The sequence below is a fragment of the Pelophylax lessonae genome (genome assembly GCF_965119305.1).
Source record: "Pelophylax lessonae genome assembly, chromosome: 11".
Lineage (NCBI taxonomy): Eukaryota > Metazoa > Chordata > Amphibia > Anura > Ranidae > Pelophylax > Pelophylax lessonae.
The window spans coordinates 16,918,976-16,939,253 of record NC_138778.1 but is presented as its reverse complement, the minus strand read 5'-3'; positions in this window follow the sequence as shown (position 1 = coordinate 16,939,253).

Here is a 20,278-nt window from a genome sequence, read left to right as displayed (position 1 = left end):
ATTAAATTATTTTTTTTTTTTCAAAGTAGTAGTAGTAGTGGTAGAAATAGTTCTATTAATTTGTCTTCCTATTATTAGATTATTTATTATTGTACTGTTTTAGGGGGAGGCACCCTTTGAGAGTTGGAGATCTACTTGAACAACATAAACAAAAAATCACAGATAACCGGGGTTTGGAGACCCTTTTTTTTTTTTTTTAACAACTTCTATACTGGACATTTTTACCCCCTTCCTGCTCAGGCCAATTTTCAGCTTTCAGCGCTGTTACACTTTGAATGCAACACTGTACATATGATATTTTTAGCATTTTTATTTATTTATTTATTTTTCACAAATAGAGCGTTCTTTCTTTTTTTATTTTTTATTTTTTTGCTAAATAAACGAAAAAAAATTGTGATTTTTTTTTTAGTTTATAACATTTTGCAAATAAATAATCTTCATAAATTTAGGCCAAAATGTATACTGCTACATTTCTTTGGTGAAAATAACCCAAATCAGTGTCTTTTATTTAGTCTGTAGGGAAGTTATAGGGTCCACAAACTATGGGATACAGTAAACCCCCCTCCCTTACGTTCCGGACCCACCCGCGAAAAGTTAAAATCCGCAAAATAGAAAAACCCTATTAAAATACACTGTAAGCAGTGTTTTTTTTTAACTGTCACTGTACTTTTAAAAGCATTTTAAGGTCTTTAAACACACTTTTAAAACAATAGAACTAATTTAAACACATAAAAGATACTGAGAGACAGAGCAAGAGCTATGGAAAACACAAAAATATTTAATTTTCAATGATTTAATTAGCAAAATAACATTACAGAAAAAAACGCAATATACCGGCACCGCAAAAACTAAACCGCGGTGGAAAGGGGGTTTACTGTATATATTTGAAAATTGATCAAACCTGATGTACTGATGGCCTATCTAATTTTTTGAGGCCTAAAAATGACAGTACAAATATCCCCCAAATGACCCCTTTTTGGAAAATAGACAGCCCAGGGTGTTTAGTAAGAGGCATGGCAAGTTTTTTTAAAGTTGTAATTTTTTGTCACAATTTTTTTGGAAACTAAAGAAATACAAAAAAAAAAAAAAAAAGTTTTCACAATTTTTTAATTTTTTTTCATACTGTCACAAGTGCAGTACAGCATCATCATATAAATGGAGTGGCGGTGATTAGGGACACTGACTGATGATATCTAAAAAAAAATAAAATAAACAAAAAAAATAAAAAGTAATATTTTTTAAATATTTTTTTTTCATTACATGTTTTTAGGTTTTTTTTTTTTTTTAAATACAGTGACCAGATCAATACAGTATTACCAGAGTAACACTGTTCCACTCTGGGGAGGTGATCAGCCTTTTTCTTTTTTTTACACATTATGATTGCTTACAGTGGGGAAAATAATTATTTAATCCCCTGCAGATTTTGTAAATTTGCCCATTTAAAAAGAAATTGAGTCTCTATTATTTTTTATCATAGGTGTATTTTGAATGATAGGGACATAATATCAACCAAAAATCACATAAAACAAATGTTATAAATTGAGTTGCAGTTCAGTTATTAAAAACAGGAATTTGATCCCCAAGCAAAACACAATTTAGCACTTGGTGGAGAAACCCTTTTTGGCAAGCACAAAGGTGGCAGTTGCTGAGAATAAATATAAATATATATAAAAATATAATATAAAATATAAATAATATAAAATAAATAATATAAAATAAATAAATAATATAAAATAATAATAATAATAATAATAATAATAATAATAATAATAATAATAAATAATATAAAAAATATAAATAAAAGCTTTATGTTTGCCCTTTAATAAGTGCAAATTAAAAAACGTGTTGATCCTGCCAGAAATCAATTTAGCTCGTAGCTTTCTGTACATTCTTTTTATGTTGCACTGTTATCATATACAGTATGTTGTTATTCATCCAATAGTAGAAGTGCAGAGTGATCCCTCTATTTATTATTTTTTAGCACTTTACAAAATAAAGATAGGCGGTAATGTACACCCCCTAGTGGTGTTCTGTATATCTCGGCATGCAATTAGCATCTCCTGTGAATGGCAACAGAGATAAACTCCTTAAAGTGTAACTCCACTTTTGTTGAGAAAAAAACATTCCCCTCTGGGTGATCTCTGTACATTACAAGAATTTTAACAAACTTTGTTGCAGATTCCTATCTTTTGTTATTCTGAAGAAATCATTGTTTGTTCCTCTGTGCTGAGTGGGTCTAATGGGAGGGGTTTCATAATTATTTATCAGCTGTGGCAGCTGCAGAGCTCTAATGAGGAAATCTGCTGGGCCGGCAATTCTTTAGACGTGTTCCTATTTGGAGTATCTCACCAAAAATGACATTTTTATTGCAGGGGATGCCAGAAATCTGACTTGTATCTTAGTGCAGACTTCTGGGAAAATTGGTGAGCCAATCACACAAGCAGGAAATGATGTTTCTGGGGGTGTGGTCAGTATACATTCTGTGTACAGAACACCTCCAGGCGGCCATATTGTATTGCATTTTCAGAAAGTTACAACAACTGCAGATTGAAAATATGATTTGTGTCACAATTGTATACGCTATATTGTTTTTTCTTTATTTGCTATTTTTTCCCCACGAAAGTGGAGTTACCCTTTAAAGTATATGTAAACCTCAACAACAAACTTCTCTTCTCTGCTCCCTTTGGTCTGTTAAATATACCAGTTAGGTCGTCTTGGTATATCTGTTCAATAAGTGTAAATAAAAAAGCCTGTTGATCCTGCCAGAAATCTAGCTATCTTGTAGCTTTCTGTACATTCTGCCTATGCTGCACTGTTATCAGTTACATTGTTTCCATTTCTCTCCATGAACTACAAAACGCCTCTTTTCTATGTTATGGAAATGGGGATGGGGGTCTGTGCCATCTCCAAGCAGATACATTGTTTCCAGAACCCCCTCCATAGATACAGTATGGTGAGTGAGCGTGGCCACCCTAGAACAGGAAGTGTGTTACTGGCAGGATCACCAGGGGAAAATAAAGCAGAAAAAAAAAAACATATACAGGTGCATCTCAAAAAATTAGAATATCATTCTAAAAATGTGAAAACTTTTATATATATATATATATATATATATATATATATATATATATATATACTGTATATATGTAGATGTGTGTATAAATATATATATATAGATACAGTGGTGATCGAAGGTAAAAATGTGTATTAATGTGCATAAAGAAGCCATTGAAAGACTCTTGGCTGGCTATAAAAAAGCGTTTACAAGCTGTGATACTTGCCAAAGGGGGCAGTACAAGATATTAACTCTGCAGGGTGCCCAAACTTTTGCAGACACCATTTTTTTGTTTTCTGTAATTTTGAAAGTGTAAATAATGAAAATAAAATCTAACTTTTATTGACATATTATAAGAATGTCTAATCTGTAATTTGATGCCTTTTGGAGATTTTTCCATCTTTCCTTGGCTTCTTTATGTACGTTACCTCCTGGTCTGAACTGTATTGTCTTACCTCAAATTGTAAAGCGCTGCGCAAACTGTTGGCGCTATATAAATCCTGTATGATAATAATTAATACAAATTTTTACCTGGGTTGCCCAAACTTTTGATCACCACTGTATATCTATCTCATACCTGCCAACTGTCCCGTTTTTCCCGGGACAATCTCGGCAAATAGGAGCCTGTCCCGGGTAATTTACATTGTCCCTGTTAATCAGGGACAATGTAAATCATCATTTTTTTTTTTTATTTTGTTCCGCACAGTGTCGCTCTCACCCCAGCTATGTGTTGTAGTTCTGGCAGCAGGTTGTCTCTCTCTCTCAGTGCCCGCTCACTCTTCCCGCCTGTCGCAAATTTAACATGTCACCGGAGGCAGGGTGTCAGCATGGTGCACTTTCCGAAATCCACCAGCAGGGGGAGGCAGAGCACCTTCCGACAAGCTGACACTTTAGAATTGCAGGGAATTGTGATGAGAATTTTAAACTTTAGGCAGAAGTAGTGCAGCTGAATGGGAGAATTATTCCAACTCTGCTACTTTGGCCTCAAATTTTCAATTCCCTTTTCAATTTCCTGTAATTCTCTCTTTATGAAGTAGACCCTATAATCTGATAAGTAGGCGGAGATTAATTATGCAGAGTGGGCGGAGCTTCGGGGAAGTGGGTGTGGTAAGTAATTGATAGCTGTGCTGCAAAGTGTCCCTGGAAATTTTTTTTTAAATGTTGGCATATAGATGCGCTACACACAGAGTGATATATTTCAAGCATTTCTTTCTTTTAATTTTTGATTATGGCTTACAGCTTACTTACTATCCCAGAAAATAGTATATTGAAAAAAAGTTCAATATTGTAGACTCATGAGGGGTTTATTTAGTTAATCTGGAGAGTATTATTATTATTAGTATTAATAATAATAATATTAATTAATATTTGTAAATATTATAAAATTATTATAAATACATATTATAATAAAGTAATAAATATTATTATAAATAATAAACTAATATAATATAATAAACTAATATAATATACTAATATACTAGCTTTCTGAATATACTGAATTTTGGGGTGTCACTAGCTGTAAGCCATACTTATCAAAATTAAAAAAAAAAAGAAATGCTTGAAATATATCACTCTGTGTGTAACACATCTATATAAAATATACTTAGTTTCACTTCTTGAATGGAATTACTGGAATAAAAGAACTTTTTGATGATATGTATGTGCAATAAATTCTCTTTTTGGATACAGTTTTGGTATTTTTTGTGCTGATTATGTGGATCCTGTCCTGGGGAAGGTTTGCGATGCTCAGTGTGGCGTCTCGCCATGTGTTGGTGGGGGGGATTGATACAGCCTGGCGTTCTTTGCACTGGCTGGAAATAATTGGGTCACATACGGTCACACTTACACAGCAATGGATGCGTAAAACATATTGATAACCTGAATCGTAAAGCGCGCCCATAATACCCCCAATTAAGACTCCTCCACAGAGGGGCTCAGCTGGGGCTCCTGCATCAGGGACACATTAGCAGATGGAGAGCAGAGCCCGTAGGGGGGGCGTCTGGGCCGGGTCAGATCGGGGTTGGACTCCATTGACTGGAGATTGGAACACAGTGTGGCCCCTGGGGGTGACATCCATGTCCCTGGCTGAGGGCAAAGTCAAGCTTCTGCCTGTGTCTGCCATCAATTCCTTCTCCAGCAAGGCATGAAAATCCAATCCGATGTTCTCCGCACCATCAGCTCCGACTGACAGACAACCGACCCGCCCGAAATACATCCCTATGTCAGAAACCCCCGAAATCTCCGACCAAGTATGATGGCAACATCAGGAACTGGAGCAGACCATTCCCATAGCTCCCAACTGTCCCGGATTTCAAGGGACTGTCCCTGATTTGGAACAAAGTCCCTCTGTCCCTCTTTCCTCCTCATTTGTCCCTCATTTTGCTCTGATCTATATAGTTGTATATAAAATGCATTATTTTTCTTTCAAAAAGTGTTTCCCAGTGCTGAACCTTTCATCCAATTTCTAAATTTCAACATTTGTAAACTCCAAAAGCCAATATAAACCAATAGTAGAGGTAAAAAAGAACTTATATGTTTCCCAAATTACTATTTTTTATACAATTCTCCTTTAACCTCTTTACGACCGCCCTGCGGCAGGCAGCCGCTCCTCCGCAAACCGCCGTTACTGTACGACGGTTGCGAGCAGGAGGCTAGGGGGCGAGCGTGTGCTGCCGGTGGCACGCTCCCGCCCCCACTCGTCAGCGGGGACTCTGATGCACGGGGCCGGCGGCTCCGATTGCAGCCTGACACCCGCGATTGCTCCCCGCTGAGAGAGAAGAATGGTCAGCTGTTGAAAACACATCTGGCCGTCCTTCTCCCTGGAATGATCACAGAGCGCCTGTGATCCTTCTATATAGGATCACAGGTCTCTATAGTCATTTCGCAAGCCACGCCTCCCACAGTTAGAATCACTCCCCTAGGCTCAAATTTAACCCCTTGATCACCCACCGTGTTAACCCCTTCCCTGCCAGTGTCATTATTACAGTAACAGTGCATATTTTAGCACTGATTACTGTAGTAATGTCACTGGTCCCCGCAAAAGTGTCAAAAATGTCAGTTAGGGGTCCGATCTGTCTGCCGCAATGTTGCAGTCCCGCATAAAAATCGCAGATCGCCGCCATTACTAGTAAAAAAAAAAAAAACATAAAAATGACATAAATGTTTCCCCTAGTTTGTAGACGCGATAACTTTTGCGCAAACCAATCAAAATACTCTTATTGTGATTTTTTTTTACCAAACATGGGTAGAAGAAAACAAATTGGCCAAAAATTTTAAAAATTAGATTTTTTACATTTTTGGGGGGGGGGGGGGAATTTCATATAAAAAAATGTTAAAAATATTGTTATTTTTTCAAAATAAATGCTCTTTTTTTGTTTAATAGCGCAAAAAGTAAAAATCGCACAGGTGATCAAATACCACCAAAAGAAAGCTCTTTTGTGGGGAAAAAAAGGACGTAAATTTCGTTTGGGTACGGCGTCGCACGACCGCGCAATTGTCAGTTAAAGTCGCACAGTGCCGAATCGCAAAAAGTGGCCTGGACGTAAAGCAGGAAAATCCTCCGGTGGTAAAGTGGTTAAAAAGTGTTTCCCAGTGCTAAACCTTTCATCCAATTTCTAAATTTCTACATTTGTAAACTCCAAAAGCCAATATAAACCAATAATAGAGGTAAAAAAGAACTTGTATGTTTACCAAATTATTTATTTTTGTATGATTCTCCTTTAAGGGGGCGTGGCAAGGGGTGTGTCCTATGCCTACATACTTTTGATAATAGGTGTCCCTCATTCTCATCCCAGAAAGTTTGGAGTTGTGCATTCCCTTATATATAATAACCTAAAGAGGACTTTACTGTCACAATATACAGTAAAAAGATCATTGCTTAGAAAAGCTCCACCTTTTATTATTATTGAGTCATCCTTTAGCTCCATTCAGTGACTCTGCCTAGGCTGAGATGATGTCATCAGTCTGCTGCAGGCAGGAGGAAGCATTTCCTCAGTCTCCCCCTCCCCCAGTGATCGGACTGTACATTGTAACTTTGTAGAAGGAGGAGGAAGCATTGCCTCAGTCCCCCTCCCCCAGTGATCAGACCGTACATTGTAACTTTGTAGAAGGAGGAGGAAGCATTTTCTCAGTCTCTCCTCCCCCAGTGATCTGACTGTACATTGTAACTTTGTAGAAAGAGGAAGAAACATTTCCTCAGTCCCCCCCCCCCCGTGATCAGACTGTACAATGTAACTTTGTAGGAGGAGGAGGCATTTCCTCAGTGTCCCCTCCCCCCAGTGATCAGACTGGTACATTGTAACTTTGTATAAGGCAGCATGAAGCATTTCCTCATTCTCCCCTCCCCCAGTGATCAGAATGTACATTGTTACATAGGTAATGCCCACGTGCAATGCTGATCCTCCATGATTGATAGAACTGAAATCCAATAAATGAAATGGGCGGGGCCAGGGACAGCCAAGCTGGGGAGGAAAGGACTAGACAATGCAGGACGTCCTCCAGCCAGGAAACGAGGAGGGCTCTTTCTGACTTGCTGCAGCTTCTAATGCATATTGTGAGAAGCTCACAGTGTGCGGTGAAATCAGAGGAAGCCATTTCAGTCCAGGAGAGGAGCCGGCAGGGCCGGGACAAGGGGTGGGCAGGAGGTTCGGCTGCCCTGGGCGCAATGGTTTGTTGCAGGAATGGGGGCACCCTGACCCTAACCCTAGGGAAAGGGGGGGGCGCAGTTTGGCATCTTTGCCCTGGGCGCTGGATGACCTTGTCCTGGCACTGGGAGCCGGGACGACTGTGTAAGACTGAAGGGAAGGTCAGAGGTCAGATTTAGGGGCTGTAATAGAACTAAAATCCCTCCTACTGCATTATTCTGCACACATTGTGCGCTTGGTGCTGTGTAAGAAATCTGCCCTCTGGACATGCGTTGGTGCTATTTAAAATACCTGGCATTGCAAGGCATGCGTGGTACTCTCCCACACGGTGTGGTACATGGATATCCGAGCCTGTGATATGAATGAGCCCCAAGACAAGGGCTATGGCTGAATTCCCATGCACCTTCAACTGTAGACCTTCAAGCACATGAAGAGTTAATTGTCATATCCTCCGCTGTCCTCTGCCTGGCGTGTAAGCTCGCCGATCGATCGGAAACAGTCAGCTGCGGCAAGCCTGCGGGCGACCTTCGCTGTGCCAGCTGCAACCCAGAGCAGACAGCTGCTCCCATCATCTGCCTATAGGGGGAGCACACACGGTCCAACACTGGGAGCCCACTGTCCTTGCACCCTCTCCCTGTTCTTACATATGACAGAGGTACAGGGACAAGCTTCCATGCTGCTATTGTCACATGCCCGGCGCCAGGGGCGTAACTACAGGGGTTGCAATTGCAACCGGGCCCCATGCTCCAGGGGGTCTGTGCGGCTCCCCTGTACACCTGGATAGGAGGGGGGGGGGGGGCAGCATGTAGAGAAATCACTGTCCTCCTTTTTCCTTCTGTAGCTGCAGGAGGAAAATGGAGGAGATTGGTTCCTCTGTATGCTGCCCCCGCCACTCCTCCTATCCAGTTCACTTGTGTTCTGCTGTCTCTGGGCCCCTGTGTGCTCCCCTGGTCCCCCCACTGTGCTCCCCTGCCCCCCCCACCACTGTGCTGCCTCCCTCCCCTACTGTGTTCCCCTGCCCCCCCCCACTGTGCTCCCTTGTCGCCCCCCCCCACTGTGCTCCCCTGCCCCCCCCCCACTGTGCTCCCCTGGTCCCCCCCCCCAACTGTGCTCCCTCCCCTCTCCTGCCAGCTGCTGCAGGGGATGTGTCACAATAGAGAACCAGGAAGGGGTCAGTAAATATGTAATTTACCAGCTCCTTCCTTTTCTGAATGGACAGAGTCATAGTCAGTGACATTGTAAAAAAATAAAATAAAATGATAAAATAATAATACAATTAAAATACCAAAAAATAAAAATTACTGACACCAGTGGGGGAACTTCCAGGATCGCAAAGGTCACACTTGCGACCGGGCCTTGGCATTCCACCAACGTGGGGAGGCACCAAGATGGCAGGAAGGGGGCCCACTGCAGAACTTGTGAAAGGGTCCCGCTGCGGGACCATAATAAAGGGCCCTGCAATGAGAGTAAAGGGCCCCAGGATCAGTGGGAAGAGCGCCATGCTTGAAGGGAAGGGCCCCAGCCAGGGGTCCGGGGGGCCCTTCATGGTTTCTTGCACCGGGGCCCTGAAGGTTCTAGTTACGCCTCTGCCCTGCGCTGACCTCAGAGAGAACGATCGCCAACAGCAACTGCATTCCGGCACCCTCTGCCCCAACAGGGTCCAACTGACCATCAGATCTAAAAGAAAAAAAAAAGAAGAAAGAAAACCCCCCTAGTGACCACCGCTGGGGCCCCAAAGCTCCTAGGATGCAGCACAGGAAAGCTGAGGCTCAGGGATATTACACAACGTGACAACACCAATGAACATGATAACTTATTTGGGGGATTTTTTTGGGGGGACGGGTATTACAATGTTCCTAATAATGTTGGCCGTACGCTCTTCTGTGTAATAGTATCTGGTCAGGCAGGCCTGCCTCCCAGGGGTGTGCGGGGGGGGGGGGGGGGATTGGGTCAGTGGTTGGTGAAGCACAGGCTAGTATCAGAGCCACATACAACCCCCACATTATTTAGTGAATGACCCCCCCCCCCACATCAACATTTAGAGCCCTTTGGGACTGCAAAATCGCATGACAAGTCGTTCTCCATTATTTCCAATGAGTACCGTTCATATCTGTGCGGCTTGAAGTTGCACCGACTTCAAAGTAGTCCCTGCACTACTTTGGCCCGATTTTAATTGCTTAAAGCCCAGTCAAAATTGCATCAAAATCGCGGTAAAATTGCGACAACAAAATCGCGCGACTTTTAGGTCACACAAGTGTAAAAACTAGCATCCAATCAGCACTCACAGCCAATGTGTTCTGAGAGGGAGAAGGGGGGGCCAGTCCCCCTCTCAGAACGCAATTATTTTTTGCGGGAAGATTGCTGCACTAACATCGGATGTGTAAGCAGGGCCGCTGATAGGGGGGGACCACCAGTCCTTCTGTAGGGGCCCGAGCACACAGGGGGGCCCCAACAGCACGGGGAATCAGTGCAGTCAGGCAATTACAGAAGGAAGCCCTGTGCGGCTCTCTGCAGCAGCTGAAAGCCAGTTTCTCTCCCTCCTGCCAGCTTTCAGCTGCTGCAGGGAGAGACACAGACCCAGGGCATCGTTCCTGTAATTGCTTCTCAGACACCAATCACCCCTCCCTGTTCTGCTTGCTTCTGATCCCCCCCTCTCCTCGTGTGCCCCTCATTTACTGTGCCCCCATTTTAATGCGCTCCCCTTCCCCACAGTGCTGCAGGCTTTCCTGTCCTGTAGAAAAATAACAAATTGTAAAAAAAATAATAATAATAATAAAATATTGTAATGAATCATTTTAGAGATTTTAAACTAAAATTGTACAAAATGTTAACATTTTTTAAAAAAATTATATATTTTTTTAACTATAAAAAAATTAAAACCACAATTAAATTTACTTAGGTTCTCTGTTATGTTTGTGTCTGCTTATAATAATTTTAGGGAATTTTTTGTAAAAATGTTGTCTTGATAGATTCGGGGGGTGGGGGGGGGGGGGGGTCCCTGCCAGGTAGGCTGTACAGGACCCCGTGGTTTCCAACAGCAGCCCTGTGTGTAAGTACAGCGATCTGTAAATTTTATATCACTCAGCCTGCTGGGTTGAATGAAGAAAAAAAAACTCTCTGTGTGCACCCACCATTAGGCTACGTTCACATGTGGGCGCAGCGGATCATGGGCAGAATCACCGTGATTCTGCCCGCGATCCGGAAATCATTGCAAATCGCAGGACGCCTGTGCGATGCCCGTGATTTCCAATGGCACCCCAAACGCTGTGCGATGTTGCCGCGATTTCCGCCTGCCGAATCGCGGTAACATTGCGCAAACAAAATTGCCAGACGCATGACGCACAAAAGAAGCTCTTGTACTTTTTTTGGGCGTCATGCGTCCCGCGATTTTGTTTGCGCGATGTTACCGCGATTCGGCAGGCGGAAATCGCGGCAACATCACACAGCGCTTGGGGTGCTATTGGAAATCACGGGCATCGCACAGGCGTCCCGCGATTTGCGATGATTTCCGGATCGCGGGCAGAAACGCAGTGATTCTGCCTGTGAATCGCTGCGCCCACATGTGAACGTAGCCTAACTCTCTGTGTGCCATCAGATGAGTTTATTCGTTATCTCTGCCATTATGATAAAAAAAAAAAAAGCAATGCCAAGAACTGGAGTGTAGCCTTCTTCCAGATCACCTCTAGATGGCGATATCTGCTTGTAAAACAAATCATCACCAGGAAGGAAGAACCTTCTGCAGATGTCATTTATGTAAAATCATATTTGAGCTTTCAATTTAGAAATGAAATGTTAAAGGGGAAGTAACCACCATGGTGGACATTATTACCCACTTTAAGACCGGTCCTATTTTTGACACTTGGTGTTTACAAGCTAAAATCAGTTTTTTTTTTTTTTTTGCTAGAAAACTTCTTAGAACCCCTAAACATTATATATATATATATATATATAGATATATATATATATATATATATATATATATTTTTTTTTTTTTTTCTAGCAGAGACCCTAGAGAATAAAATGGAGATCGTTGCAATATTACCGTATTCGCGCATCGGTCTTCCAAACGTAATTTTTTTTTAAAAAAATCACTTTTTTTAATTAAAAAATATAAAAAACAGTAAAGTTAACCCAATTTTTTTCCAAAATGTGAAAGATAATGTTTCGCCGAGTAAATAGATACCCAACATGTCACGCATCAAAATTGCGCAACGCTCACGGAATGGCGACAAACTTTGGTACTTAAAAATACCCATAGGCGACATTTTAAAAAATTCTACAGGTAACCAGTTTAGAGTTACAGAGGAGGTCTAGGGCTCAAATTATTGCTCCCGATCTAACGATCGTGGCGATACCTCACATGGGTGGTTTGAACACCGTTTACATATGTGGGCGGGGCTTCCATATGCATTTTCTTCTGCATGCGAGCTAACGGGGACAGGGCCCTTTAATTTTTTTCCCTTTTTATTTTATTTATTATTTTTGATTTTTACACAGTTTAAAAAAATATTGATAATTTTTATTCCTATTACAAGGAATGTAAACATTCCTTGTAATAGAAATAGCCATGACAGGTCCTCTTTATTGTGAGATCTGGGGTCAAAAAGTACACTAAAAAAAAAAATGGTTAAAGAAATCGGCTCTTTAAGTCGGTTGCTAGGCAATGACGTTTGACGTCGCTCCGGTCATCCAAGACCATAGAGTCGAGTGAGGGATCGTTTTCCCCGCTGCCGGTGGGTCCGGTTAGCGGGGAAAAGGACCGGGAGGGGAGGGGGGGCACCTCTTCCGCTGCCCCGTAAGGGTGATCCTTCGGCGAATCCGCCGCTGGGACCACTCTTACCTGAAAGACATTCGCCCGCCATTTTTAAAAATACCATGGTTATGGCAGTTATCTGCTGCCATAACCACGGTATTTAGCGTCAAAGTAGTGACGTACATCTGCAGTGGGCGGTCGGTAAGTGGTTAATAAATGACATAACAGAAAGGATGAGACAGGTGCTGTCTGTTTAACCTGAGAACTTTTTGGTGGATGATAAAGCAGCAGTTATTGCATTATGGTTTCGGTGATGCAGCTGTGGCTCCGATCCGTGGACTTACTATGACAGATGTAGCACCCTCCTAGGTAGGTGCTAGAAGAGAGAGTATAGTTTTGGGGTCTTCCTGCTTACCAGAGAGATGGCCAGGTAAATCTATATTTCTTTCTGCCTACCAGAGAGCAGGATCTGCTAGTGAGGTCTGCTCACGGTGCTCAGGTGCAGCTCAGTTTGTCTGAAGTGTTTCACACTGGTCCAATAGGGAGGCTTATTGGACAGTGGGGGAAAACCTGACAAGTGAGTGCACAGGCATTTAGTACAGCCCTGGTGATTGGCAGAGGAAAGTGTCATGGTGCATGCTGGGATACTGTATAAATGCCAGGAGCACATGTGTTTGGGGTTTTTCAGCTAGAGAGCAGAGTCCCGGAGGGAGGGGTTTGGCTCCTCTGTAGAAGCTGCCACGTGGCCTCAGGTGGTCGACCTGAGGGCTAGAGAGTCAGAGAGGAGCTGAACCCAGAGGTCCTGCAGAGCTGACTTAAAGGAAGACATTGGAGAGGATCTGATTCTGCCTACAATGAGTACAGATCTGTGTCATGGGGTCTGTCCTGAGAGGGCCACCCCCTTCTGCTAGAAGAACCAGTGGACGGTGCATCAAGTCTGCTGCTAGAGAGAGCAAGAAGACTTCATTCTTCCATACAAGTGGCAGTATGGTTAAAGCCGTGGTTCTCAACCTTCCTAAAGCCGCAACCCTTTAATAGTGTGTTGTTGTGGTGACCCCCAACCATAAAATTATTTCTGTTGCTTCTTCATAAGTATAATTTTGCTACCGTTATGAATCGTAATGTAAATATCTGATATGCAGGATGTATTTTCATTGTTACAAATTGAACATAATTAAAGCATAGTGATTAATCACAAAAACAATATGTAATTATATCTATTATATTATATTATTATTATTATTATTATTATTATTATTATTATAATAACAATAGCTTTAATAATACAAAAGATGATACATGGCATAGTTCAGTCAATACAGTTTATTAAAGTTTCCTATGATTTACCATTCTCTGTGTTGTTCTTTTTTTTTACATACCTGTTACTATCACAAGGGGGCAGTATTCACATCAACCACAGCAGGATATAAAAAGTAGGGATCGACCGATTATCGGCAAAGGAGTCAATAGTAGACTGTAAAAAGTCAGTGATCCACACTAGGGCTAAGGCATCTCCTCCATAGTGAAGCCAGCTCACAGGTCCATATGAAATAAAGAGAGAAATAGGAGAGCGCCTCTAAGTGTAGTATTTAATAATCCCATGTACATAGCTCATTTAAAACTCACATTAATATAGGACAGTGGCTCTCAACCAGGGTTCCATGGATTCCTAGGGTTCCTCCAGAGGTTGCTAGGGGGTTTCTTGAGCAATGAGCAATTTCTGCCTCTCAGATAAGTTCCCCCTGACACCATTGATCTTTTTAGCTATCTGGAAGAAGGTAATTCTTCCCAATGTCCACAAGTGTAAGGAACATTCATCCCACTGACCATCACACTAATGTATCAATACTTGTAAATATAGTCATTTTTAGCAGGGGTTCCCTGGGACCTGAAAGTTTTTTTCAAGGGTTCCTCCGCGTTGAAAAGGTTGACAAAGGCTGATGTAGGAGGAATAAGGTGAAGCTCTTCGTGGGTGAAACTCCTACAGCGGCAGAGAGAAGACCAGCATTAGAGTTCTGTGAAGGATCTTCTATCTCCATACAGTCTTCAGCGGGGAGAATGGCTGCTTCTGGCTCTCAGCTGTGCGGTCCACTGGTGGAGGTGCAGCGCCGGCTAGCGTATGACATCACCATGGAGTCAGGGAACACAACGCCTTTCCGAGCATGCGCGAGGCTCTCACAGAGCCATGCACGCTCCTTTATCAAATGTTCCCCTGGCAGGAGGAGCTGGGCCAGCACAGACTGTATTTAGACACTCCCAGAGAATGAGAGGGCTATGACGGGCCTGGCTGCTATATAAAAGGTTACGTGGGGAGAAGGGGGAGAGGCGGAGGAGCTGGGCCAACACAGATGGAAATGAGGCACTCAAAGAACAGGAGAGGGCTATGGCATACAAGGAGGGAGGAGGCGGGACTTGGGAATTTACTCTTCCTGGAGCTGTCAAATTTTCTAGCAAGATCGAAGGCAGGAAACAACACATCAAACAAGAATTAAAAAAAAAAAAAAAGCTTGATTTTTCTGTGTTTTAACCAGGGGCGTAACTACAGGGGTTGCAGGGGTTGCAATTGCAACCGGGGCCCCATGCTCCAGGGGGCCTGTGCAGCTCCCCTGTATACCTGGATAGGAGGGGCGGGGGCAGCATGTAGAGAAATCACTGTCCTCCTTTTTCCTCCTGTAGCTGCAGGAGGAAAATTGAGGAGATTGGTTCCTCTGTATGCTGCCCCCCCCCCACTCCTCCTATCCAGTTCACTTGTGTTCTGCTGTCTCTGGGCCCGTATGCTCCCCTGGTCCTCCCCTCACTGTGCTCCCCTGGTCCCACCCCCTCCACTGTGCGCCCCCGGTCCCCCCCGCCCCCCACTGTGCTCCCCTGGTCCCCCCCCTCCACTGTGCGCCCCCTGTCCCCGCCCCCCACTGTGCTCCCCTGCCCCCCCCAATGTGCTCCCCCAGTCCCCTCCACTGTGCTCCCCTGGTCCCCCCCCCCTACTGTGCTCCCTCCCCTCTCCTGCCGGCTGCTGCAGGGGATGTGTCACAATAGAGAACCAGGAAGGGGTCGGTAAATATGTAATTTACCAGCTCCTTCCTTTTATGAATGGACAGAGTCATAGTCAGTGACATTGTAAAAAAATAAAATAAAATGATAAAAAATAATACAATTAGAATACCAAAAAAAAAAAACTACTGACACCAGTGGGTGAACTTCCAGGATGGCAAAGGTCACACTTGCGACCGGGCCCTGGCATTCCACCACCGTGGGGAGGCCCCAAGATAGCAGGAAGGGGGCCCACTGCAGAACTTGTGAAAGGGTCCCGCTGTGGGACCGTAATAAAGGGCCCCGCAACGAGAGTAAAGGGCCCCAGGATCAGTGGGAAGAGCCCCAGGCTTGAAGGAAAGGGCCCCCGGCCAGGGATCCAGGGGGTCCTTCATGGTTTCTTGCACCGGGGCCCTGAAGGTTCTAGTTATGCCTCTGGTTTTAGCTGCAATTTTGTAATATGGAGTCAGGGTCTCTGTAAGCGCTGGACAAAGGGTTCTGAAAGGAGAGCGGATTTGAAGTGGAGGGTCCCTTTAAAATGCTTTCATTCCTCTACAGATCTGTGAAGCTATGGGTGTCACTGATCCTGGTTGTCACCTTTTGCTGTATTTACCCTCCCTCAGGCAGGATGTGTGAATAGCCAAAAGGCCGGGAACGCACTGGCCACAGGTGCAGCCGCGTCCCATCTGCGGAGTGCGTCTGAAGAGCGCAGATATTCCACAGTTGGCGATAGGGAATTGGCAGGCCAGATGGGCTCTGTTAGAATTTGCTCTGAGCCATATCAGGCTTAGATCTGGTCCCAGCCGGGTCTCCTATTCAACGCCAAACTGATGGAAATGGCTGAGCGCTCACATTGCCTGAAATGGTAAATTTATTTTATTGCGAATGGCGACCAAGCACACTGTGCAGTAGCAGCTAATGCACAACGCACATAGCATTGAATAAAGGTGCATGTCCATTAAGGGCTCCATCACACGAGTGTATAGTAATGCGCTGCGTTCAGATCTGTTCCGAGTAAAGTTTTATACAGATCTGAATAATGCAGAAAATAATATCTGCTCTGAAAAACGAAATAATTCCTAGTAAGTAATGTAGCACCCTCCTAGGTAGGTGCTAGTTAGGGAGCGTAGTTTGTTCTGCCTGCTTATCAGGGGAGCAGCAGGTAAACTATAGTTTGCTCCATCTGCCTATCAGAGGAGCCTGATCAGTAGTTAGGCCTGTTGCATGTATCCAGGTGTGATTCACTTGGTCTGAATTGGCACTGTGTCCAATAGGGGAGCCTGTTGGACAGTGGAGGAAACCCAGCCAGTGACACACAGGCTTTGTAACTATCCCAGTGGGTTGGCGCAAACAGTGGTGCATCCTGGGATATGTTATAAAAGCCAAGGGCACATGTGACCAATAACCACTCCAGCCTGGGCACGGCATCGCCTACTGTCCGCGATTGCCTAGAATGATACCAGGCTGATCAGGAGGGAGGAGATGAAACTGGATGGGGTGCAGTAATTACATTTTCCACATGGGAAAGACCCTGTTGCTTAGGCCCCCTTATTGGTGTCAATTGAATGATGGCTTATGACTAGACTGTCTCTAAGTGATCTTGAGCGTTTATATGTTATTTCCGGATACAGTTTAACCACTTGCCGACCGCCGCACGACTATCTACGTGGGCGGTCAGCCCCTCACAGGCAAAGTGACGTAGGGCTACGTCGCTCGCCTGTGAGGGTTTAGGGAGCGAGCGCGCGCCGCCGGAGGCGCGCTCCCGCTCCCGCGTGGTCACGGACCCCCCCGCGCGTGTGACCGGCGGACCCGATCGCCGCCGGCCACTCTGCGATCGGCGGGGGAGAGGGAAAAAGTCAGGCAGCTTGTGTAAACAAGCCGCCTGTCATTCTCCTCTCTGTATGAGAGCTGATCACATGGATCTACTATGTAGATCCATTGATCACTCTGCATACAGTTGAAGCCCCAGCCAATCACAGTTAGAATCACGCCCCTAGGGACACACACAGCCCCTCCCTCTCAAATAAAGTTAACCCCTTCACTACCAGTGTATTTTTACAGTAACAGTGCATATATATAGCACTGATTACTGTAGAAATGTCACTGGTAACCCCAAAAGTGTCAAAAATGTCAGTCAAGGGTCCGATCTGTCCGCCGCATTGTCGCAGTACCGCAAAAAAAATCGCAGATCGCCGCCATTACGCGTTAAAAAAAAAAAACAACAAAAATGACAAAAATCTTTCCCTTTGTTAGTAAACGCAATAACTTTTGCGCAAACCAATCAAAATACGCTTTTTGCGATTTTTTTTTACCAAACATAGGTAGCATAAAACAAATTGGCCGAAAATATTAAAAAATTTTGATTTTTACATTTATTTTTGGGGGAATTTCATATAAAAAAATGTGAAAAATATTGCTATTTTTGCAAAATTGACGCTCTTTTTTTGTTTATAGCGCGTGATCAAAAAATCGCACAGGTGATCAAATACCGCCAAAAGAAAGCTCTGTTTGTGGGAAAAAAAGGACGCCAAATTCGTTTAGGTACAGAGTCGCACGACCGCGCAATTGTCCGTTAAAGTCACGCAGTGCCGAATCACAAAATACCCCCTGGTCAGGAAGGGGGTAAAATCTTCCGGGGCTTAAGTGGTTAATATGTTTATAAATCTTTTGATCTGAGGTCAAGAGATACCAATATTTGTGATATATAGCTTTAATCTTTTGATGTTGTCTACTGTATCTGGTTATAATCCTGGTTGTTGTGGATTGTGGATTGCTCTTAGGTTTGTATATAAGGGAAGGGATACCCTGTCCTGGGCTTTTGCTCCATTGAAAGCTTTATTGAGACATGTTTTGCTATAGCTACGTTCCAATAACTGTTTTTGTAGGGCATTTGCCTCTCTTTGAAAGTCTATATCCATGGTGAAGTTGCGTCTAATCCTCAAAGAGTGACTGTAGGGAATACTTTTAAGTAGGGGCTTAGGATGTGAACTTGTTGCATGTAGTACTGTATTACCAGCTGTTGGTTTTCCGTATAATATGGAGCAAAGGCAGGGGAGGGCTGGCAGCCTTAGGCCTGGAGGGCAAGTCCAGTCAAGTGGCCCATTGAACCATGGAATCAGCTCACTATCCATGCCCACCTGGTTTTGGACTGACAGATGTATACAGTATCTGGCCCCTATATTAATCCAGCCCTGAGTGCGGCCTTTTTACTAGTTTTTACCACTTTTCAGAGTGGCCCGAGGGGCAATTGCCACCCTGCCCCCCTTGCCAGTCCTCCCCTGAGCAAAGAAGACCTGTCCCATTAATCTAGATCTCCACATCCAAGAAGGTAATCTTTGGCATCAGACCACATAGTCTGAGGAACAGTTATACAAGTCATCAAGTTTATATGTTTTGTCCTGAGTGGAAAATATTTTTTTTTTTTACCATGCTTGAAGAACAACACCACCACACAATGTTAAAATTATTACATCAAGTGTAGTGCAATCAATGTGCATAGTCATAGTATAAAAAAATCCACCGACGTGCAATAATCAATCATGTTCTACAGTTCTATAATCCAGTGACTTCAGTGACCACCACCTGTGGCTGGAATGTCCGCTCACCTCCAAGCAATGGCCCCACTACAGAGCCTCAATAGCCTGTAACTATGTCCCTCTGGATCTCACTGGGATGGTCTTCCTCTGGATGTACCTGGAACCAAATAGACTCCTCCACAGATGTCCATCAATCATCTATAACCAAAAAATAAAGAGAAACCATAGTGCTCTCTATGCCAAACAATTTATTGTACAGGGATATAAAAACCCGGCAGCCCAGGCCCCCAACAAGACTGAGTTGTTGCTGCTGTAGTAACTAGCAATTGCTAGAGCAGGACAGCCACAGAGTGAGCCAATGCAGCCGGTGGGATGTCTTTTTCCTGGATTGGGATTTCTCTTTGCTGAGTATATGCAGTGCTTTAAGTGGGCCGGTACGCACCGGTACTCAGTACCGCCACTTCCAAATATGGCTCTTGAGCGTACCGCTAACTTTCTGTGCGCCTTAGCTTACCGGTACGCTCATTTTGGACATCTGCGCCCTCAATTGCCCCCTCCCACTCCAGAGCCAGACCAGTCACCACCAGTGAGTCCTCCTGGCTCCGGAGTCCCAGCCCAGGCCAGCAGCGGCGGCAGAGCTGCCACGCTGCTGGCCTGTACTGCAGTGCACTGGTTGATATCGCCACCCGGCGTCTAGCAACCAGTGAGGTCATCTGAGGAGGAGGAGAGCGAGGCCCCAGCATACACTGCGGAGCCTCCTTCCTCCTCTGCTGCGCGCCGAGTGGAGTGTTGGCTCCACCCACCTCCTCCCTCCAGCTACTCCAGGCCAGCATAGCACAGTGAGTCCTGTGTGTCAGCCTCAGCATAAAAACATGAGTAGGAGGAGTTCTGGGGACCCTGATGTGGGATGGGATGGGGGGGCTCTGTGGGGACCCTAATGTAAGGGGGGGTGCTCTGTGGGGACCCTGATGTGGGATGGGAGGGGAGGGCTCTGTGGGGACCCTAATGTGAGGAGGGGGGTGCTCTGTGGGGACCCTGATGTGGGGTGGGGGCGCTCTGTGGAGACTCTGATGTGGGGGGGGCTCTCTGTGGGGACCCTGATGTGGGGGGGCTCTGTGGGGACCCTGATGTGGGGTGGGGGGCGCTCTGTGGGGGCCCTGATTTGAGGGGGGCTCTGTGGGGACCCTGATGTGAGGGGGGCTCTGTGGGGACCCTGATGTAAGAGGGGCTCTGTGGGGACCCTGATGTGGGGGGGCTCTGTGGG